Raw genomic sequence first — 24,676 nt, forward strand, 5'->3', positions numbered from 1 at the left:
AATTTAGGATATAAGGCAGCATCTGTGGGGGAATATGGGCTTTTGCCCTTTCGTGTGGTGGGTCATGCCTCTGTATAAATTCGTGGTGTGGATCCTCGCGGAGGGTATATACTGCACACAATAAACTATTGTAATCTCATGCACATCCTAAGAGGTTGAACAATTTGCGCTCCCTGATATACGATGAATCCGAGTTCACCTGCACTGAGCTATTTCAGCAGCTGTCATATCATGTCATTGAACAGACAAAGCCTAATTTATTAATACTGTTTTCAGGAAGCTGCTTATTTTCTCGTAACCCAAGACTGCTCTATGCGCTTTCCCATTTGCCGGGATCACCAGAACAACAGCATCACAATCATGCTACGGAAAACAGTTAATATTATCATAGGGACAAATACTACTCATTCGATTGAACAGGAATTACAATTAATTTCCTGGAAAACACAGTGCATAATCACGAACGGCTTCTAGCAAGGTGCCCAAACACTCGATTATGCAAGTCTCCTTTAAAAAGAAAAAAAAAACATTTGCTTTATTCACCTCGGTTCGAGCATTTTACCTCGGTCCAGCACGGTAAAGGCTTCTCAGGCGTGTCCATTGTCAACGTTAATGAACGTGGAACCGTTCCAACTCAGGATGCATACGGTCACTTCCTCGAATCCACGCCGATTTTCTGTAGGAGTGGGGAATGAATATTTTTCACTATCCTCCCATAATTTCCATGCAGCCCTGCTGCTTTTACACACGTAACTGTAGATTTGCCTTTTCTGTCTTTGATTATCACTACTCTCACCAGGGTCAAAGGTCCAAATCCCCGACCTCAATCACTTCATGGGTATAATACCGGTTTCCTTCTCCCGGACCTTCTGTGCGTTTTTGTCCTCAGCGCTTTGAATCTGTTCATCCTGTTATTGATCCAGCTACAGATCAGAACCCCATTCTTACCGTTAACATTGAATCCGTCATGATTTCTTCTGACCCTGTAAGAACTGTCCGCTGCCTCACTTGTTCCAGACGTTGGGGAAATACCACAGCTTCTACAGTCGAAATGTTTTTGTTTTAATATTCCCATTCCTTAATTTGCATCTTTCCTTGGACCTTAACTTTCTTCCTAATGGATCGTAACTCAAGTGGCACGATGTTCTTGTAATCGGATGTTTAATGAAATTTCAAAGACCCATCGCTCCACTTCTCCTCACTTCTGCATTCTTCTCTGTCTAAACGCGAACAGCCTCCTTCAGCAATGGCTCAATGTCTATATCCAGATGCTTTACTGTGCACACACCGGTCTTCATAGGGAGTTCAGAAGTGGGGAGAGTTCACAACTGCAAGTTCCTAGATGTTAATATCGCTGAGGACCGAAGCTGGAACCCTCTTACTGATGCATCTGGAAAGAGTGCACGGCAGAGGCTGTATTTCATGAGGAGTTTGAGATTTGGTATGTCACCGAAACAGTTGAACGTTTCGACAGATGTGGCATGGAGAGCATTCTACCTGGATGCATCACCGTCTGGTATGGAGTGGGGAGGTTGCTGCTGCACAGTATCGAAATAAGGTGCAGAGAGATGCAAATTTAGTCAGCTCCATCGTGAGCACCAGCCTTCGTAGTAGTCAGGACATCTGCAAGGAGTGTGCCTCAAAATGTTGGCTCCCTCATAACCAGATTATTGCTTCCATCAGGAAGGAATTACAGAAGTGTGAAGGCACCCACTCAGCGATTCAAGAAAAGCTTTGTCCCCTCATCTATCCGAGATCTGAATGGATATTGGGCCCATCAACACCACCACACCTTTAAATATCTATTTTTGCAACAGATCTCACCGCATCTGCCGGTGAAATTAAACCTAATTCTGATTCTCATTCTGTTCCAAGTTTATTGATGTCCCACTGCAGCGTATACGTCTGGTTAGAAACTTAATAGCTAGTCATCTCCTTCCCTTCATTAAGTACTTCCTAGTCTAGTTTTCAACGACATCTGTTGACTCGATAACATATCGAGTTATTTAACATATCGAGCATTTCCTTTTCATCTCTTGTTATCAGCGGACCTCATTCATTCTGTCAGCAGCGGGAGAGGATCGCGTCTGTAATGCAGGGGTCACTGCATTGTATCTGGGCTGCACACTTGCCAACAGCTTTGTTGGCGGCTGACTCCGGTAAAAGTGCCAACATTTAGTGTTTGCAGCAATAACGCTAATGTTAACGTATAAAACCTAGAAAAAAAATCACTGGAACAAAGTAGCAGCGGATCTTATTAAAGGTGCATCATCACAGAGAAACAAGAGTCACTGTTGGTTTTATTGTTTAATTAATGTCACTACAGTTTGCGATGGAGCCCCGACTCCACTCGCAAAGTTAGAGTGGGATCAGCGCTGATGAGATGGACACATCGCAGGATTACAGACTGCTGCCGCCACCAGCGATGCTGAGATAAGGTCCTATCATCACACGGCCTACTTTGACAACATCGTAATTGGTGTTCCTTCGCAGCATCGGCCGTCTCTTGAGGCTTCATGACCGGTGCTGCCTTCATTGAAATGAACTGATGCGTGTTATTTCCCCACTGGGGTTCCACTTCGCCAATGCAGAAAATCAATTACTAATTAGCAGTAATTAGCACCAGTCACTCTATGAGTTGTTTTCGTTATCGGTAACTTATTATTGTATAAAAGAATGGTATACTGTGATTCAACCATATTAAGGACGGAAACATCCAGGCACTGTAAACTCTCAACGTTTGATCGCAGAAGTATTTTACCCAGTAGACGCAGAAGAAACTAGATTAATGCGCTTTGCTTGAACTTACTTACCTGCTCCGTCTTTTACGAAAAGTAGTAAATTTAATTTTTTTAAAAAATAAGTAAATAGGAGCACAAGTTTAAATTCGAACAGACCGGGATTAACAATGTTAGACGAACGGACTATTTGTTACACAGTAATTGGAATTATCGGTGTCCCGGGTAAGTACCTTTCGGTTACTTGTGCTGACAAAGGACATCACCCTGCTTGTAGCAACTGGGGATGCGATTGTAATTCCTTTTAATTTAAAAAAAACGAGTCAACTTTCTGGTTTTCCCTCACATTTCCACTTTAGAATTGTTGTGTACGCTGGTGTCTTTCAAACGGGGTTGTTCGCAAATTATCTGAGTCCTTGAAACAATCAGCGGGACCTGAGCTGTTTACTGATAACCTGATATGTCAGCACGCGCTTTCAGACCTTCAATTCGTGTTCGCGTCGGTCCTTAAGATGCTGTCTCTTTCCTCTCAATCTCCGGTCCATTACCACAACCAGTTGATATTTTAACCTTGGTCAAGCAGACGTCACCAGAACCGCTTGTAGTCTTTTCATTCGAGGCGTAAGACATCGAACTGAGCAGAAACAACACACACAATCCATGTCTATCAAAACCTCCTGTCATTAGCGGACCTCATTCATTCGGAATTTTCTCACATGAGCAATCGATTAAGACATCTTAGCTCACGGCAATAGCTTCTATTTGAACTTGTGAACATATTTTTTCCCTTTCTTCTTGCGATTCATGTGATCTGAGCATCGCCGGCAATTCTGATATTATTGATTCTGATCCCTCTGATTCACGCGATTAAGGTAAAGATTCACAAGATCATTTGTTCTACACCACGTAATATCCGGGAATTGCTGATTGTGCTCTATCTCGGAAATACATTGATAAAATAATTGAGGCTTTGCAATACCTGGTAGTTTCGCGTGTTTCGTCACTGAATCCGAGTTTGTTTACAGGATGTGAAAGGGAATCGTTGATTGATAGGATTTCAGATGATGCAGGAATCCGTTTCACATCCTGCGATAAACGACGCTTCTCTACAGCTGTTTCACAGTGATTGTGGTTATTCCGCAAACTGGTATGTATGCAGCCTCCAATGGTGGAGAGCCCAATGACAAAATTTCCATTTTACACCAGAAAATTTTCTTCCGATTCGCTGCTAAAATAAACTCAGCTTCTCCCCTTACATTTCTGCCGCCTTTCTTGAATTAAGCCATACTGTAAATTCCATTTTTTGGCAGTTCCCAAATTTTCTCCCATCACCAAATTATTATCAAGCTCCCTAGTGTCAGCACTGTTCTCTATAAGCTGTGCGGACGCACATCCTGCTCACACAGCAGTTCTTTCCACACAGCTGAAATTTATATTTATATAATGTTAATATCATTTTGAAAATATGGTCATATAGTTGTGATGTTCCGGTTAATGTTATGGTGAAATACCCCGAGATTAATATGTGGTAATGACTATAATCCATTTTTTTCTGAACAATAAACATACCACAACGTTTACTTTAAAACATTTTGAGTTTCAACGTATTTACATTGTCATCGTTTCACGTCATGACACAAGTAGCAAAAATAACCAGAAAGGAAGGTCAGTTCCAATAAACTCCCGGCCGTTGAACGCTGACGCCGTCTAGCCAGAACATTTTAGTTTTGACATTGCTGTCTGACAGTCGTTGTAACAGCCTGGCATTGTTGTTGTGAGTTGTTGTTTGCGTTTCCTGTGCATATTACAAGAAGAGACCCCATGCAATTTTAAGACCGTGCAAAAATTTCCTGCTCAGAACAATGGTTGGTCCGTGGATCTTTGAAAAACAAAACAGGGGTGCTGCTCGTGGCTTGAGAATCTAACGTTGCTAGCAAATGAGAAAGAAGCGTGATGGCCGGATCTCGGATTGATGAGAAAGTCATCCTGAAATTCTTTTCAAAGATTCTCTGGCACTTCGCTTGTTGATGCCACCGTTGTAGAAATGTCCGACCACACATTAATCACACTCCCTCCGTCTGTGCAGATGCCATACTGTGAGTGTTGCGCTCAGTTTTGGTTGCCCGGTTTAGTGAAGACAGGAGTACGCTGAATGCAGTGCAGACAGTCTTTACAAAGATGCTGCGAGGACTCGAGTATCTGAGTTAGAGTGAGCGGTTCGGCCGAGTAGAGTGTTATTGTTCAAGATAAGAGATAGGAGGATGACTTTAAAGAAGTGTGTTAAAAACTGAGTATGTATAGATACAATGGGTAGTCATTATTTTTCGCCATAAGTTTGTGGAACACGAACTACGTGATAGGTTTAGGTTCAGAGGGCAAATATGTAGTTGGATTCCGAGGGACATCTTGTTACACAGAATGTGGTCTGTATATGGCACAGCCTGGAAAAGGAAGTTGGTGATGCTGGGTCGTTAACAATTTTTAAAGACACCTGAGCAGAGTCATCAATGCGAAAGATTTCGAGAGAGCTGAACCAAACGCGGACAATCGGGACCAGCTCAGACAGCCATGTAGATCAGCATGAAGATATTGGAACGAAGGACCCGTTTCTGTGCTCGATCATTTTTGTATTCTACTCATAGCCGCTGCATTCATGATCGTAAAGAGATACTGTGAGCATATGCGACTGTAAAGAGCTTCATGCAGTGGTCAGGTGCTCATTAAAACACATAAACACATAAACGCAGGTATATTCTTACTCCCAGTGACAAAGTCCACTAGAAATAACCATGGATTTTATTCCAGGCGGAGAAGATTGCACTTCTACAGAGAAGGCGATTGATTTTATTTTTTAAAACTTGTTTGTTTGATTTTTCTTGTTTCACTGCAGTTAACTTTGTGGCAATCATCATTCTCTGCCGAGGAAAATGAGGTCTCTCCAGATGTGTCACGCGCTACCTGGTGGCGATGGCAGTGGCTGATCTGATGGTGGTAATTATCGATGTCCTGATCTACCGGATGGGTCAAGAATACCGACCTTATACTGTCCTGGACAACGCTCCGTTCTGCCTTGTCCACTATGTCCTGTGTCACGTGGCCGTTGATTGTTCCGTGTGGTTTACTGTCGTTTTCACTTTCGATCGCTTTGTGGCCATTTGTTCAGCTAAATTTAAAACAAAATACTGCATCCCTAAAATTGCGGATTTGGTCATTGGCGTGGTATCTATTGGTTTCTGTTTAAAAAACATCCCATTTTATTTCCTGTATATGGAAATGGCAACGTCCATCAGGAAAGGCAACTGGGTCTGTCTCCATAAACCTGTACTTCCTATTTCGGTATCTTTTGAGGGGTTTTATTGGGTCGACCGCCTGTTGAATCCGCTACTTCCTTTCTTCCTCATTTTGACCCTCAATACTCTGACCGTCAGACAGATTCTGGCGTCGAGCACAGTTCGCAGGGGGCTGAAAGGACGGAAAAATTGCGGGGAACAGCGAGATCCGGAGATGGAGAGCCGGAGACAATCCATCATTCTGCTCTTCAGCCTGTCGGTGAGTTTCCTTCTCTGTTGGGCGACAACCACTCTGGTCTTCATTCTCATGCGATGCCTCTACACAGACATGGAAACGTCTATTCGGCTTTATTATGCTCAATTTTTGGGTTCTGTGATTCAGAATTTCAGCAGCTGCACAAATACATTTATCTACGGCGTGACACAGACAAGGTTCCGGGAGCAGCTGAAAGTTGTTCTTCTCTTCCCCGCTAACTTAGTTTTGAATTTATTTAGAAGTCTGTACCGCTCAGATGATAGGATCAAATAATATTCCAAAGTCGGAAATAAGCTTGCATCTGCTCTAGTCTGCAAAATTAATTATAAATTTAACAAAATCATAACGTTGCTGTTCTGGATCAGCATCTTTGTTCCCACCTCTCTTTATTCTTTTTACTAAAAGCCACATTCAGAAAGTGAAGATGAATGGGATCCAAGGAAACCTTGCTTATTGGATCCACTATTAGCTTGTCTACAGAAGATAGGTCTGTGCTTGCTAGGTGGTTCGTATTCGGCAAGGAAATCGGTGACCAGTGGTATACCGTAGGGATCTGTTCTGGGATCCCTCATATTTGTGATTCTTATAAGTAACCTGGATGAAGTAGTAGAAGGATGATTGCTGATGACACAAAGGTTTGGCGTGTTGTAGGTAGTCTCGAAGATTGTCAAAGTTCATAGAGGGACATCGATTCGACAAAAAACTGGGCTGAGAGTGGTAGATGGAGTTTTAGCAATATATGTCTGAAGTGGTTCATTTTGGTAGGTCAAAGTCGAAGAAGGAATAAGTATTAAAGGTAATACTCTTGGAACTGGAGAAGATAAGAGAGATATTGGGGTCCGTGTCCCTTGGATACACAAAGCTGCTGCACAGGTTTACAGTGTTGTTAAGAAGACCAAATAGCTGTAATGTGCTGCAAATTTCTATGTTCTGCGACAGTAGAATGTGGTTGATGGGGATATTTAGAGTATGGTACTTTAACAGGAGGGTATTTAATAGACTCTTAGATAAGTACATGGAACTTATAAAAGTAGAGGGCTATGAGGTAAGGGTAACTCTAGGTACATTCAACTGCAGGTTGCATGGCCGGCACAACAACGTGGACCGAAAGGCTCGTATTGGGCTGTAGGTTTCTATGTTCTATGAGAGGGGAAAGTGTATGATGGAGATTATAAATCAGTCATGATGGAATGACAGAGTGAACTCGACAGACCGAACGAACAAATTCTATGTCTTATGTCTTCATTGTACTTCGGAATTTATTGTGGCTCAGTACACACTACATTAGTTTCTCAAGTCTTCTCCATCTGTTCTTGGATATTCAACTGTAAATTCAAATACCGACTGGCCACCTTCTCTGTGATATCCCTGTTGGTCTAAATAGATATATCATCATTCTCCTTTATTTCTAAATCTATTTTGGGTAACAGGTTAAAAAAAAATTCTCGTGTGTTTATGCGAGACGCTAACTTCTTTGCACAAAGCTCAATCCCACCTTCTCAATATTTCACATTCATTCCCGTCAATCCGTGTCATGCTGCTTGCGTCATAAGGCTATCGTGAAAAGAGTGTGATACCTTTGGGTATCGAGACGTCTCTCCTTTTCCCAGTAAGACATTGACTGCCGTTATCTTAAACTAAGCACGCACAGAAAAACATTAGTCACGGAAATAGTACTCACAGAACTTTTCTTAACTCTGGCTACCCCGAATTAACTCAAAATAAAAACAACTTGTTGCTAATAAACTGTCATGTTTGTCGAAATATTAAATACCATTCAAAATTACTATTTAGAAAACGTCGCTATTGGTGGAATAACATCATATTTTGATTGAGTTCCTGTAGTTGACATTGCCCTTCGTTGTTTCGGGATTTTTTTTTTGAAAAATACTGTGAAATTCAGAATTGCTGTATCACTAATAAAATATTAATTTATTAACAGGTCATTTCCTATTAGTGAAATATCAGAGACGTCTCGAAATTCTCCCACTTCCTGTGCCAATTTATTTCGCAATAACAGTCTCTGAGCACATGTTGCAGAACTGGTCGGTTTGGTGTAGGTTCAGTTTAGTTATCCCCATTAAAATGTGCATCAAAATCCGGAATCCACCTCTATCTTCAGCTTCAACCAGTGCTTCATGAATGCCTTAAAATGCAGGCAGATGTATTTTTCCATTTAGGTCCTAACGTGAGAGGTCTGTCCGTGTCGGACGAAGCTGTGTATCACTATTTTATTGCTAAGGCAGATAGTCTGGACATTCTGAAGCTTCTGAATGCTGCTGGGTCTCCCGCTGCGCCTTTTATAATGCTATTTGTATAATGCCCCAGTAAGATGAGGGAGGCACAATCTGTTATGGCGCAGCATCATGGTCCAATGGAGCTAAATATCTTTTACTAAAGAATCCTCATTTAATATTAACCAAATTCAGCCGTGGTAATGTGGAACATCTCCACGAGTTTATCCGCAAGTGTAGTATTTGGAATTAGGGAGTATCACACTGATGCCAATAAAAGTAAACCAATCATACACATTGTACTGAAAGGACAGGCAGGAAGGCAGAGTGGGGGGCGTTGCTCTGTTGGTAGAAATCAAGTAAAATCATTAGAATTGGGTAACATAAGGACTGAATCATTTTGGCTAGAGTTAATTAAGCCTAAAAATACTCAGATAATACTTTTATAGAGATCACGAATCAAAATAAGGAATGTCGTCTACAAACTACAATGAGAGATAGAAAATGCATGGCAAAAGGACAACGTTACATTAGTCGTGGAGAATTTCAAGATGAATATTGACTGAGAAAATTGAAGTTGCTTGAGGATTAGAGGAGGGGGCATTTCCAGACTGTCTACAAGTAGTATTTTAGAGAAGACCGTGTTTAACCACACTGTGGGATCAGCTATTCTGCATTGATCCTGAATTGGTTGGATAGCTAAAGGTCAAATAACCCAAAGAGGCAAATAATCATAACATGATCAAATGCACCCTCAAATTGTGAAGGGTCTGAAAGATGTAGTTGGAGAAACTGTGGAGTCATTAAAATGATCTTTTTTACGGTATATGATAATGGTTTTGATGATGGGATTGATGATTTGGTTGCAACGCTATCAGACTATAGGAAGATAGGTGGAGGGGAATGAAATAGACGTAGACAGATTATGAAAATGGGCAAAAAATTGGCAGATGTAATAAATACTGTGCAGGGAACTGAGTGGTCATGCACTTTATTCTATGAAACTATTTTGTAAATGCAAAAAAAATACTAAAATCTGAGGCGCAAAGAGATTTGGAGTTTTATCCTGCAAGTTTGCGTGAAGGCTAACTTGCAGCCTGAGTCTGTGAAGGGACAGGGATGTTAGCATTAATTTCAATAGCTCCAGAGTATAAGAAAATGAAGTGATGTTAGCTGTTTCTACAACAATTGTGAGGCTTCGGGTGGATTATTGTGAGTGGTATTGAACCCGTATCATCGAAAATACGTGCTGAAACTGGAGAGGATTCAAAGGAGGTTCATGAAAATTACCCCAGCTGTGAAAGGTTTGCCATACGAAGAGCGGTGATGGCTCTGGCCCTGTATTCACTGAATTCAGAAAAGTGAGGGATGATGTTACTGAACCCTTTCGGGTTATGAAACACCTTCACGGAGTCGATGTGAAGAAGATGTTTCTTATGGTGGGAGAGTCAATGAGCAGAGGAAACAACCTGAGAATTGAAGGGCTTCTTTTAAGAACGGAGATTGGGAAGAAGTGATTTTGTCAGAGAAGGGGAATCTGTGGAATATTTTGCCACAGGCAGCTGTAGATGCCAAGTATTTATATATACTTCAGTCAGCGGTTGATAGATACTTGATTGATCTGTCCACGAGATACGGGATGAAAATAAGAGACCGGGGATTTAACCACCTTTATTCGTTTTAAGGCAGCAAGCACCTCCTCCTCTTTAACCTCTATATGTTCCATAACACTACTGCTTTTTTCCCTACCTTCCGTATACGCTAAGCCAGTTTCCTTCGTAAATACTGATGTAGAAAACTGTTTAAGATCTCCCCCATCTCGTGAGGCTCCACATATAGACCACAACTTTGATCTTCTCGGGCATATATTACAAAGTCAATGCCTGCGGGCCAAATCCGGCCCGCTGTGGAATTATATTTGGCCCGCGAGATAATATCTAATTACTATTAAAGCTGGTCCCTGTAATCGAAGCGCCTATGGCGTATGATATGGCTAATGCTGAGTTTATTCAGGTACCAGGTTTTCAGGGTTTTTAGTGTTTATTCGGCAGTCTTGCTCGGCAGTCTTCTTCAGAATAAACGGAATTTGTAAAGTGAAACACTTTGTAGTTATAGCAGAGACTGAGACACATGAGAGCAGGCTGAAAAAATGGAGGCAACGAAAGCTGCGTTCGCACGCGTCCGACTGATCCGGCCCACATGAAGCTGCATTTTGCTCAATCCGGCCCGTGACCTAAAATGAGTTTGACACCCCTGTTTCTAGGGGAACAATTTTGTACCTTACTGTCCTATTACTCTTAATATACTTGTAGAAACCCTTCGCGTTTACCTTCGTATTATCCACCAAAGCAACCTCATTTCTACCTTTTGACTTCCTGATTTCCTTATTTAGTATTTTCTTACGAATTCTATTCTCTTCAGGTACCTCAGTTGTTCTTGTTGCCTGTACCTGCTATACACTTCCCTCTTTTTGTTAACCAGATCTCCAATATCCCTTGAAATCCAAGGTTCCCCGTGCCTGAAAAGGTAGGAGAATGTGGTTTACAGGAGTATTTAATCAGCCATGATGGAATAATGAAACAGTCAGAGTTGACTGAATGGTCTTCTGCAAGATCTCTTCTATTCTTGTGAATCTTGTCACAGTTTCTCTTTCTTCCATAATCATGAATTGGACTTTACATTCTACTTACCAGCATCCATCTGTAAAGCTGCGCTCCCCGTTACAATTGAACCTCCTATGTTCAAGTTTGGTCGAATTTGTCATGACCGGCTCGCACCTAATGGTGCAAGATTCTGTCCTATGTATAATCGTCTATTTCCTCACTTCCCTACCTGTGAGGACAGCGAGTCATCCAAGCGTTCTCATCACCATTACAACCTCCTTACCAAATGTCTGCTGTGACGCGTCTAACGAGTTTCGATCTGTAATCTTAATACTGCTTCTCTTTCCACAGGTGCTGCCTAACCTGAGAAAACTGCTTACAAGCTCGTTTTCATTTCCGATTCCCAGGATGTCTCTGTGTGTTTGTCTGTATATAACTCTGTTCTCAAATCAGGCATTCAATCTGTTCTCAAACACAACCATTTGTTTTGGATATGAAGTGGGTGACACAAAGTTGTCAGGGTGGCCGAGCGGTCTAAGGCGCCAGACTCAGGGAATGAAAGTCCTTCCTACAAACGCGAGTGTTCTGGTCTCCATCTGGGGGCGTGGGTTCGAATCCCACTCCTGACATCATTTGTCTTTAAACATTGAACCGAGGTGATTTTGTTACTGCGAAGACGTGGTTGTATGAGTGGATTAGAAAAACGGTAGAAAGATTGTGCATTCGTCACGACACATCGCAGCACAGCAGATCATCGTACATCGGATTCTGGGCGCCTGATTTCTGGAGCATCTCGGACCGAAAGTCGACTGTTTACTCTTCTGCACAGCTGTTGCCTGGCGTTTTGAGTTCCTGCAGACAACTCAGCTAAGCAGTATATAAAAGTGTTCAAAATGAACACTGGATGTCGGATTACTCAATGGATAGGCACGTGATTGTACGTTATCAGCTTTTGATCAAAAGCCTGATGGTTGATGAGTCGTGACTGTCCTTGAACGTGGTGGCGCGAGTGAGTCCTGAGTCTCTTCTAACTCCTACCTTCAACCTGATGGCAGCAGCGGCAATAGAGCAGGGAGGGGTTGGTGAGGGCCTCTGATGATGAATGCTGCTTTCCGATGATAGCGGTTTATGTAGATTAGCTTAATGCTTGGCAGAGCTTTACCCATGATGGACAGGGCCGATGAATACACTAACTTGTTATTAAGAGTTTTCTTCAAAGGCCTTGTTGTTTCCATACCAGCTCGTGATGCAGACAGACAATATACTCTCCACTACACATTTAAAGATGTTCGCCTAGATTTTTAATGTCATGCCGAATCTCCGCAGTCTCCTATGAAAGTAGTGGAAATTGTAATACCCACCAATTTAAAGTTACTTACGCTCTCCACCTCCGATCCTTCAATAAGAACTGGCTCATGGACCACCATTTTTCCCTCTCCTGAAGACCACAATCACTTCCTTGGTCTTGCCGACATTGGGTGACGGAGTGTTGTCACATCTTCTTTAAAATTATCCCGTCTTAGTTGAAATGTATGCCCGATCGAATAAGCCATGTCAACTCTGGGATGGAGATCATCTCTGAGTGCTCTACCTTTATCTATGCCTCTCAAAATCTAAGAAACATCTATCAGATTCCCGCTCACACTCCGCTACTCCAGAAAAACATACAAGTTTGTCCAAACTCTCTTTATCTCCCAAATCGTCTATTTCAGACAGCATGTTGGTAAAGCCTATCTGCACACTCGAAAGCCTCGTCAACCTTTCTATGACGGATGGCTTGAAGTATGCACTACATGTTCCAGTGCTGTGCTGCATTTCGCACATGCTTGGCAACCTGAGAAAATGCAACACATCTATTCTCAGCAGAGCAGTCATTCGGACTGTTCTGAAATGCAGCTTTTTAAGTTCGCTGTGAAGAGAGTACTGCAGGGCTGTCAGGGTGGCCGAGTGGTTTAAGGCGCCAGACTGAAGGCGAGAGTATCGCTTCGCTGTAAACCTGAGTGTTCTGGTCTCCACCTGGAGGCGCGGGTTCGAATCCCACTCCTGACAACTGTGCTTTACACATGCATAATTCAATCACTGTAATGTTATGGCTGCGATCAATGCATGGTGTTTTTGGGAGGATGGAAAAGACGCAAGAAAGATAAAGATTTTGTTTTCGTCACATCAGAGAGCAGTACAAACGGTCACATGACTTCGGATTGGGGCCTCGTTTGATAATAAAGAGACCTCGGTGAAGAGTGTCTGTGTTACCTTCTCAAACGTAGCTGCTGGTTGGACAGAATGACATCGGGGCCATTCAGACACGTTATTGGTCTCTATATTGAAATGGCATTTTAACCATCGTCGTTCTTAAGCGTACATCTGACGCGGAGCTCCGTAACGTGCGTTGTACACCATTCTGGATTTGGGAATATCGGATTAATCATTCCAGACTGGTTTATATTCCCTTTCTGTGGATCAGCCATGATTATTTGGAGGAGTAGACCCGATGGGACAGATGGCCTAATTCTCCTCTTATGTCTTATGGTCTAAGCTAAATAAAAATCAAAACAGATTCTACACAGAGAACAAAAATGCAGAGAGGAGAATAAATGAGAAGCTGAGTATGCAACTTAAATGGGACACTTACTGACATCGAAATGCTGTTGGTATAATAGGGTTGCTCTCAAGATTAAATAATGTCGTGTGATAGAAACTGCTTCTGTACAGAAACAAAGCCAAACTCTGAAATGTTGCATATTCTCTGCACTGATGGAACATTTCCATTGGGCTTCCATAGAGGTCAGTAGCAAGAGTAATGTTCCATAAACATTCATGAAAAGCGACATAGCCGTGATAAACAGGATGGATAACTGTGACAAACAGGAAGTTTAACAAATGAAATTCAATGTTGATGATTATACAGTCTTATCTTATGACTCCCAATAATACAACATGCCTCCTGCACCACACTGTCCAACGAGCTGTGCGTGGTTCCCAATGAAGATATAGACTGACCCCACCTTCGGCAACAGATTGGCCCCGACAGAAACCAACACTCCTGCATTAGCCACTTCCAATTACTTAGCGCCCTCCGCACTAGTGGCGCCCATTGAAGCAGGTCTCTCCACAGCTTCCACCACTCACTATTTCCACCCACTGCGCTCTCTCATTGAAAAAAAAACACTTTCTCCAGGAGCTCCTGATAACCGCACCTCTCCCCGATAGTCCATTCTACTGAGCTGAAAACTCCCACACAAAACCGAGTGAGCCCACTCCATCAGTACAGCTCCTTCACATTGTAATCACGAACGCCCTCACCCGTTTTACACACCACTCAAAGAACACACTACTCCTGGATCATTCTATGGCGGGTAAATAGTAAACTGATCCCAAGTGTGACAGGTAGAATTAAGTGACAACGAGGAATGTCGACAGGCCGCTCTGCAGGAAGGTGCTGCCGATGATTTGCAGGATGAAGTTCAGGGACCACACTTTCCGCACTGGGATAACGGCACAGAGCCACAATTGACCAATGTGAAAGAGAAGATTCAGAATGAGGCGAAAGAAACGAGGGAAAAAAGACAAAGAGGTAATTCCGTCAAAATAAGGACATGAATATGCCTTTGCTTTTGTTTAATTTGCTAAAATATTTGCGAACTTCTAATCGCTGAGGACGGATTTTGAATCTTGGAGTACATGGGGAACCTGTTGCTGGGATACAATTAGCAATGTTTATGTGTGGAGACTGAGATATTGAATGAGAAGGGGGTTAGGCCGGGAGACTCTCGTTTGGGACAACACAAAAAAAAACAAATCGGGATATCGTTCTTTATAACAAACATATCTGACGGTGGAGTTGCGTACGTTCTCTGTCAGGACTGTAATGAGGGAATTTGGTTGGACAGGACCATGTCTCTACCACTCATCCTGTCACTTTGCGCTTCCCTTCTGAGAGTCTCACACACCGCTCTCCCACCACTCCCAATCTTAATACTAGCGATTGGCTACATACTCCGGATCTTGCTCGGGGTCACTGTTCGACAGGAAGTTCAGAATGAAATTCACATTCAAGATAAACAGGACAAGCCACAACGGGACGGGCGAGGACAAAGAAGAGTCTGAGCAATAGCCCAGATGATTTGTTGTTTAAGGCTTTTAATTACCGTAAATGGTAGGGAAAATTACGATCATGGAATGGCAGGTTGACCAAACTGCGGGCAAAGATGTTTTAATCCAGGCTGGCGATGACTTGACGGGACAACTGGAAGAAGTAGAGAGGCTACGAAAAACCTTAGAAATACTTGTAAAACGGGCAAAGCAGTGGCAAATAGAACACACAGTCTCCTAGATCAGGGAAGTGAGCAGTGTTCTCTGTTGCAACTGGGGAGAAGATTTCAGCTTCACTGATAAAGGTGTGAATAATTTCGGATCGACCATGTTCAATCCTGTGTCAACGTATAATTCGTTTAGTTGTTTCTGACAGAGGATTTAAATCTCTAAAAACGATAGTGGACTTGGTAGTCGGCCTGGATTATTACAGAAGACAATAATTAATATTGTTATGATCACTATTATCTTGTTTGACGTTGCAATGTATGTTGTGTTACACACATTGGTTTTTTTTAAACGCCCTGTTATTGCGGTCCTTCATGATTTTATTTTGTTTCTTGGACACCCGCGGGAAAGGTGAATCTCATTTTACGTGGTGATATATGCATATATACGCTGTGATGCAACATTTACTTTCTGGTTTGAACTTTGAACTAGTTGGGCCGAAGACTATTTTCCTTATTGTACACGTTAAAACATCAGAATTGCAAAAGAAGGCATGGTGGCCTGTTAAACCATAGATATTGAATATAATGCATTCCGGAATGATCAATCCGATATTCCCAAATCCAGAATGGTGTTAAATGTGCGGTACTGAGCTCTGCGACACATTAGTGCTTAAGAACGACGATGTAAAATGCTATTTCAATATCGTGACCGAAAACGTGTCTGAATTGCCTGGATGTCATTCTGTCCAACCAACAGCCACGGCTGAGAAAGTGCGAAAGGCACTCTTCACCGAGGCCTCTTTCTCATCAAACTGCTCAGCCTGAATCCTATGTAATGTGACCCGTTGATCTGCTCTCTGCTGTGACTAAAAGAAAATCTTTATCTTAATTGCGTCTTTCTCATACTTCCAGACAGACTACGCTTTGATCGCTGCAGTAAAATTACAGTGATTGAATTATAAAAACAGCACGTGTATTTATCAGGAGTGGGATTCGAACCCATGCCTCCAGCTGGAGACCAGAACACTCGCGTTTACTCGGAAGCGACTTTCTCGCCTTAAGTCTGGCACCTTAGACCACTCGGCCACCCTGACAGCCCCTGCAGAATTCTCTCCACATGCCAGATAAACAGCTATATTTCAGAATAGTCTGAATGACTGCTTTGGTGAGAGGGTAGATAGATAGATAGATAGATAGATAGATAGATACTTTATTCATCCCCATGGGGAAATTCAACATTTTTTCCAATGTCCCATACACTTGTTGTAGCAAAAAAACTAATTACATACATACTTCACTCAGTAATAATATGATATGCATCTAAATCACTACTCAAAAAGCATAATAAAAAGTTCTTAATTCCTGGCAGTTGAATTGTAAAGCCTAATGGCATTGGGGAGTATTGACCTCTTCATCCTGTCTGAGGAGCATTGCATCGATAGTAACCTGTCGCTGAAACTGCTTCTCTGTCTCTGGATGGTGCTATGTAGAGGATGTTCAGGGTTTTCCATAATTGACCGTAGCCTACTCAGCGCCCTTCGCTCAGTTACCGATGTTAAACTCTCCAGTACTTTGCCCACTACAGAGCCCGCCTTCTTAACCAGCTTATTAAGACGTGAGGCGTCCTTCTTCTTAATGCTTCCTCCCCAACACGCCACCACAAAGAAGAGGGCGCTCTCAACAACTGACCTATAGAACATCTTCAGCATCTCACTGCAGACATTGAATGACGCCAATCTTCTAAGGAAGTACAGTCGACTCTGTGCCTTCCTGCACAAGGCATCTGTGTTGGCAGACCAGTCTAGCTTTTCGTCTAACTGTACTCCCAGATACTTGTAGGTCTTAACCTGCTCCACACATTCTCCATTAATGATCACTGGCTCCATATGAGGCCTAGATCTCCTAAAGTCCACCACCATCTCCTTGGTCTTGGTGATATTGAGACGCAGGTAGTTTGAGTTGCACCATATCACAAAGTCCTGTATCAGTTTCCTATACTCCTCCTCCTGTCCATTCCTGACACACCCCACTATGGCCGTGTCATCAGCGAACTTCTGCACATGGCAGGACTCCGAGTTATATTGGAAGTCTGATGTGTACAGGGTGAACAGGACCGGAGAGAGTACGGTTCCCTGTGGCGCTCCCGTGCTACTGACCACCGTGTCAGACCTACAGTCTCCCAACCGCACATACTGAGGTCTCTCTGTCAAGTAGTCCACTATCCAATCCACTATGTGAGAGTCTACTCCCATCTCCGTTAGTTTGTGCTTTAAGATCTTGGGCTGGATGGTGTTAAAGGCACTAGAGAAGTCAAGGAATGTAATCCTCACAGCACAACTGACCCCATCTAGATGAGAGAGAGATTTGTGCAACAAATACGTGATAGCATCCTCCACTCCCACCTTCTCCTTATATGCAAACTGAAGCGGATCCCGGGCATGCCTGGTTTGTGGCCTCAGATTCTGTATTATCAGCCGCTCCATGGTCTTCATCACGTGCGACGTCAAGGCAACAGGTCTGAAGTCATTCAACTCCTTTGGTTGTGGTTTCTTCGGTACCGGGACAATACAGGATGTTTTCCACTGTCTGGGTACTCTTCTCCGATCTAGACTCATGTTGAAGATGCACTGTAGTGGTTCTCCCAGTTCAGTCGCACAGGCCCTCAGTACTCGTGGGGAAACTCCATCCGGTCCAGCCGCCTTGCTTGTACAGATCTTCCTCAGTTGACCTTCCACCTGTGCAGCCGTAATCCTGGGCGTGGGCCAGGTCTCCTGTGAGTGGCTATTTTCCTTTGAGGGAAGTAAGCCTGGTGTGGAGTTCTGCGTTGAGGGTGAGATTGTGCTGTCGAACCTATTGAAGAAGTTGTTCAGCTGGTTCGCTTTCTCCACATCTCCACTTATGTTTGCCCCCCGCTTTGCACCACATCCAGTGATGATCTTCATCCCATCCCACACCTCCTTCATGCTTTTTTTCTGCAGCTTTTGTTCTAGCTTCCTCCTGTACTGCTCCTTTGCCCCCCTTATCTGTACTCTGAGTTCCTTCTGAACTCTTTTAAGCTCCAACCGATCACCATCTTTAAAGGCCCTCTTCTTCTGGTTTAGGAGGCCTTTGATGTGACTAGTGATCCAGGGCTTATTATTGGGATAGCAGCGAACAGTTCTAACAGGAACAACGGCATCCACACAAAAATTAATATAGTCCGTTGTGCATTCAGTCACCTCCTCAACGCCCCCACAGAGCCCCCCTTGCAGTACATCCCAGTTAGTAGCACTGAAGCAATCTCTCAGGGCCTGTTCAGCTTCAGGAGTCCACTTTCGAAATGAGCATGTGGTAGTGGGATGCCTCATCACAATAGATTTATATTTGGGCTGTAACAAAACCAGGTTGTGATCAGCTTTCCCCAGTGCAGGCAGCGGGGATGCACTATATGCATCCTGTACGTTTGCATACAGCAGGTCAATAGTCCTGTTACCCCTGGTGTAACAATCCACGTACTGTGAGAAAGCAGGAAGTGTCTTGTCCAAAGTCACATGGTTGAAGTCCCCTGTAATTAACACCAGTGCCTCAGGATGTTGTGTTTGTAACTTAGCAACCGCGGAGCTGATGACGTCACACGGGACGTACACATTCACCGCAATGACGCTGGCGAATTCTCGAGGCAGGTAATATGGCCTCATACTCACGGCGATCAGCTCAATATCCTTTTCACAAACGGAGATCTTTGTACTCACATGCCCGGGGTTACACCATCTTACGTTAATGTAGAGAGCGAGTCCCCCTCCTTTCTTCTTCCCACACTTTTTGGCATCTCTGTCAAATCTTACCGTAGTAAAACCAGGTAATTCTACATTTACATCCGGGATGTTAGCCGTCAGCCATGTTTCGGAAAAGCACATTAAACTGCATTCCTTGTATGCTTTAACATTCCTTACTAGTGAGGCTAGTTCATCCACTTTATTTGGCAGCGAGTTCACGTTCCCCATAATGACCGAAGGAACAGCGGGTTTATAACGCTTCTTTCTCTCCGTCCACTTATCCCTTCGCAGTTTTCCAGCCCTGGAGCCACGGAACCTCCGTTTAATTTCGTTTGGGATCTGGATCCGTTGCGTAACACTAACTTGCGTATTTCTCAGCGCAAGTAGCTGGTCTCTCGAGTACACCTTTCTCTCCATCTCACTATTAAATAAATACTAAACATAACACTATGACTAAAAAGAAAAAAACAACCTTAAAAGAATGATCAATTTATCGAATCTCGGGAGCATCTGGAAAAGGCAGCCGCTCAGGTCAGCGCCTCACGTGACGCTGTACATACTGTATACTGTATACTGTACATACAAACACACACTACATCCTCCGCATTTTAAATGAAAATGGACGCGATGCATTTTCCCAGGTTTCCGAGCATGAGCGAAATTATAGCGTACGGCAGCACAGCACTGGAACTGGTAACGCACACAGTTCAGGACATCCGTCATGGAAAGGATGACGAGGATTTGGAGAGTGTGCAGAAGGGCCTCACCAAAATGTTTCCTAAATTAGACGTTTTCGGCGATATCGAGAGTTTGGACAAATTGGATTGTTTTTCTCTGGTGCATGGGAGGTTGGGGGTGGGGGGATCTGATAGACGTTTCTTAGATTTTTAGGCATGGATATAGGCAAAACACGCAGTTGTTATCTTCATTCCAGGGTTTACATACATTTCAACTAAGAGGGGATCGTTTTAACGAAGATGTGACAAAACCCTGTCACTCAATGTCGGCGAGTCCAAGTAACTGATTGAGTTCTTCCACAGAGGGAAAACCAGAGCTCCATGAGCCAGTTTTCCTTGAAGGATCGGAGATGTGGTGCGTACGTAACTTTAAATTGGTGGTATTCCTATCTCCTCTACTTTCTTAGGAGACTGCGGGGATTCAGCATGACATCAAAACCCTTGATGAACTTCTGCAGATGTGTAGTGGAGAGTATATTGTCTGTCTGCATCACGACCTGGTACGGAAACAGCAATGCCTTTGAAGGAAAATCTTTAAAAGTCAGTGGATTCGACGCGGTCCATCACGGGTAAAGCACTCCCAAACAATCAGTACATCCACATAAAACGCTGTCATCGGACAACAGCATCCAGCGTTTGACGTCATCAGCACGCTCCCATGCTCTTTTTCCGCTGCTGTCATTAGGTAGACGGTAGAAGAACCTCAGGAATCGCACCACCAGGTTCAAGAGCTGTTTCTACCGATCAACCATCAGACTTTTGATCAAATGGTGATAATGTACATTCACCTGCCCACCCATTAATTATTTCAGCAATCAATGACTTTAATTTAGAAACTATTCTCTCTTGATTAGCTGAGTATGCCAGGAGGAGCTCAGCAGACCGGACAGCATCTGTGGAAAAGCGTAAACAGTCGACGTTTCGGGCCGAGATGCTTCACCAGGGAATTATTTCTGAATAAATCATTCACCCTGAATTAGGTGTACGATGATCTGTTGTAATGCGATGAACAGTGTCAAAAACATAATCTTAATTTTCATCCGGTTTTCGAATCCACCTCAACAACCCAGGTTTTGTTTGCGGAAATAACATCATCTCGATTGAGATGATGTTTAAAGAGAAATTTTGTCAGGAGTGGGATTCGAACCCACGACCCCAGATGGAGACCAGAACCCTCCCGTTTGCCGGAAGGACTTTCATTCCTTGAGTCTGGGGCCTTAGAACACTCGGCCACCCTGACAACTTTTGAGCTGTTTTTCAGAACGGAATGAATGCCTGGTTTGTTAGCAAAGTTATATACACCATCCAGCCCAAGATCTTAAAGCACAAACTGACGGAGATGGGAGTAGACTCTCACATGGTGGATTGGATAGTGGACTACTTGACAGAGAGACCTCAGTATGTGCGGTTGGGAGACTGTAGGTCTGACACGGTGGTCAGCAGCACAGGAGCGCCACAGGGAACCGTACTCTCTCCGGTCCTGTTCACCCTGTACACATCAGACTTCCAATATAACTCGGAGTCATGCCATGTGCAGAAGTTCGCTGATGACACAGCCATAGTGGGGTGTGTCAGGAATGGACAGGAGGAGGAGCATAGGAAACTGATACAGGACTTTGTGATATGGTGGAACTCAAACTACCTGCGTCTCAATATCACCAAGACCAAGGAGATGGTGGTGGACTTTAGAAGATCTAGACCTCATATGGAGCCAGTGATTATTAATGGAGAATGTGTGGAGCAGGTTAAGACCTACAAGTATCTGGGAGTACAGTTAGATGAGAAGCTAGACTGGACTGCCAACACAGATGCCTTGTGCAGGAAGGCACAGAGTCGACTGTACTTCCTTAGAAGGTTGGCGTCATTCAATGTCTGCAGTGAGATGCTGAAGATGTTCTATAGGTCAGTTGTTGAGAGCGCCCTCTTCTTTGTGGTGGCGTGTTGGGGTGGAAGCATTAAGAAGAAGGACGCCTCACGTCTTAATAAGCTGGTAAGGAGGGCGGGCTCTGTCGTGGGCAAAGTACTGGAGAGTTTAACATCGGTAGCTGAGCGAAGGGCGCTGAGTAGGCTACGGTCAATTATGGAAAACCCTGAACATCCTCTACATAGCACCATCCAGAGACAGAGAAGCAGTTTCAGTGACAGGTTACTGTCGATGCAATGGTCCTCAGACAGGATGAAGAGGTCAATACTCCGCAATGCCATTAGGCTTTACAATTCAACTGCCAGGACTTAAGAACTTTTTTTTAAAGCTATTATTAATGCTTTTTTTGAGTTCGTGATTTAGATGCATATCATATTATTACTGAGTTAAGTATTGTATGTAATGAGTTTTTTGCTACAACAAGTGTATGGGACATTGGAAAAATGTTGAATTTCCCCATGGGAATGAATAAATTATCTATCTATCTATCATCTATCTATCTACACACGAAGACACATATCATCCTGCTAAACGGAAATGAAATCGAGAGTATTAAGTTTTCTCAGGTTAGATAGATAGATAGATAGATAGATAGATAGATAGATAGATAGATAGATAGAGCGCCCTTCGCTCAGCTACCGATGTTAAACTCTCCAGTACTTTGCCCACGACAGAGCCCGCCCTCCTTACCAGCTTATTAAGACGTGAGGCGTCCTTCTTCTTAATGCTTCCACCCCAACACGCCGCCACAAAGAAGAGGGCGCTCTCAACAACTGACCTATAGAACATCTTCAGCATCTCACTGCAGACATTGAATGACGCCAACCTTCTAAGGAAGTACAGTCGACTCTGTGCCTTCCTGCACAAGGCATCTGTGTTGGCAGTCCAGTCTAGCTTCTCATCTAACTGTACTCCCAGATACTTGTAGGTCTTGTAGGTAACTTGTAGGTTAGGCAATTTCTGTGGAAAATGAAGCTGTCGAGATGAATGATAATGCTTGGAAAACTCATTGTTTACACATTTAGGGAAGCGGAGAAATAAATGTTTATAGACAGGACTGAATCTGAAAACTGGGTGGGAATTGATCGCAGCGACGTCAACAGAAACTGAACACAGAAGGTTCAATTATACCGGGCAACGCTGCTTTACAGGTGGATGTTGGTAACTAGACTATAAGGCCCAATAAGGTGATTGATGATTCTGATAATCTGATCTAGTGTTAAAGGAACAGAACACATTAAAGTAACACAGGGACAAGCGGGTCAGCCATCGTCTAAGTGGAAAGCTCATCGCTGGATGTGGAAGGCGGAGATACCGCCAGAGCCCCTGATAACGACACCTGCTGTTACAAGGGGGGCGATGATAGCGGGCCCTAATTCAAGACATAGACACTGAGGAACTAGGAACAGGACTAGTTTTATCCAGAAAGCAAAGGAAGTCGGGTGGACACTACGCTGGATATGGACACAGGAGCCTGGACTAGGACTCCGAGCCGGAGACAGGACAGGGACCCGGAACATTGGTCTTGACTGGGGCTCGGAACCCGGATGCAGGCGAGGATACGGGGCTAGGAACAGACTAGACACGAGATAGTACTGGGAATACGAATCCTTGACTTGAACTGGACGGACTCCAGGACGTGGCTTGGACCGGACGAGTTTCTTGGTCGTGGTTTTGACCAAGTCCTGGAGCACAGGAACACAGTGCCTTGGACTAGATCACAGAAACACAGAACCTTGGACTAGAGCACAGGAACACAGAGCCGGGGCCTCCACTTGGGAACAGGACCCAGGGCTGGGACTCTTCTTTGATACGGACACCAAACACAGGGACGCAAAGCGACAGTTCCAAGCTCAATGATAGATAATTCCTTATCTTGGTGTGGCAAGGCTCCGGTCTCACTCCGGCGGCTGAACATGATGGCGATAGAGGCAACGACCCAGGCGAGTTTGCAGGCAAGGTAGAAGGCCAAGGTTACAGACGAAGATTACAGACGAAGTTTACTGCCGAAGTAGCTGTCGAGATAAACTGCCGAAGTAACTGTCAGGGGTTCAGAAGGGAGAGGAGAGGCAGCAAGAGAGAGAAAACAGTCGAGCAGCCTGAAATTGAATCCCGAAGCCAGCCCAAAGCGAGAATCAGGTACTTCAATTTAGGCACCCAGTGGAACAAGGGAAAACAGGAAAACCCGGGTTTAATGATCGATGAACCGAACCGTGAACCGCAAGGCAGATTTAACAGACCGGACAATGACAACTGCTGTTTGTAATATGCCCTAAGGTGCTGGAGCTGAATCTAGATGAACCCCGTTTCATTCGGGGCCACGGGCCTGTTTGACTAGGACATAGGTCGGCAACCTGCGGCTCCTGAGCCGCATGCGGCTCTTTCATCTCTGTGCTGCGGCTCCCTGTGGCTTTGGAAAATAAATGATGAGTATTTAATTAAAATGTATTTTATGTCAGTTTGTTAGTTTTTGAAATGTAATTCGAAATTTGAAGATTATGGTGATCTTGTACAATCTAAATAAAACGTGTTTTTTGTCGCTATTAATATACGTCACCACTGCCAAAGCCTGACACCCGCCAGTGCGCGATTTCTTTCATTTTTCGATCCAAGGTAGGCCGACTAAGGAGAATTCTAAAAAAAAGAAAAGAGACTGAAGAAAACAGAACGTTTAATGATACGTGGGCAGATTCATTTGCTTTCACTGCTGACGAGACTGGTTTACCGGTATGCTTAAAATGCAATGAGAATCTAGCAAACAACAAAAAGTCAAATGTCGCAAGACATTTCCAGAATAAACACGCAGCCTTTGCTCAAAAATATCCGGATGGAGATGAGAGAAAAAAAGCCGTTTCGGAACTGATGCGGAAGGTTGAT

The 24,676-nt window shown here is 43.7% G+C and overlaps 3 non-coding genes across 3 annotated transcripts; 1 reads left to right on the forward strand and 2 right to left on the reverse strand.

The window, feature by feature from the left end:
* The first annotated feature begins 11,636 nt into the window (after nucleotides 1–11,636).
* Nucleotides 11,637–11,750, forward strand: trnal-cag (transfer RNA leucine (anticodon CAG)). Its single transcript has 2 exons — nucleotides 11,637–11,674; nucleotides 11,716–11,750. It is a non-coding gene; the product is annotated as a tRNA-Leu (tRNA).
* A 4,611-nt stretch (nucleotides 11,751–16,361) lies between these two features.
* trnal-uaa (transfer RNA leucine (anticodon UAA)) lies at nucleotides 16,362–16,477 on the reverse strand. Its single transcript has 2 exons — nucleotides 16,440–16,477; nucleotides 16,362–16,407 (listed from the first exon to the last, which is right to left on the reverse strand). It is a non-coding gene; the product is annotated as a tRNA-Leu (tRNA).
* Nucleotides 16,478–21,001: 4,524 nt separating this feature from the next.
* On the reverse strand, nucleotides 21,002–21,115 carry trnal-caa (transfer RNA leucine (anticodon CAA)). Its single transcript has 2 exons — nucleotides 21,078–21,115; nucleotides 21,002–21,036 (listed from the first exon to the last, which is right to left on the reverse strand). It is a non-coding gene; the product is annotated as a tRNA-Leu (tRNA).
* Nucleotides 21,116–24,676: the final 3,561 nt, after the last annotated feature.

This window comes from Hemitrygon akajei, unplaced genomic scaffold, assembly GCF_048418815.1.
Source record: "Hemitrygon akajei unplaced genomic scaffold, sHemAka1.3 Scf000068, whole genome shotgun sequence".
Classification (NCBI taxonomy): Eukaryota; Metazoa; Chordata; class Chondrichthyes; order Myliobatiformes; family Dasyatidae; genus Hemitrygon; species Hemitrygon akajei.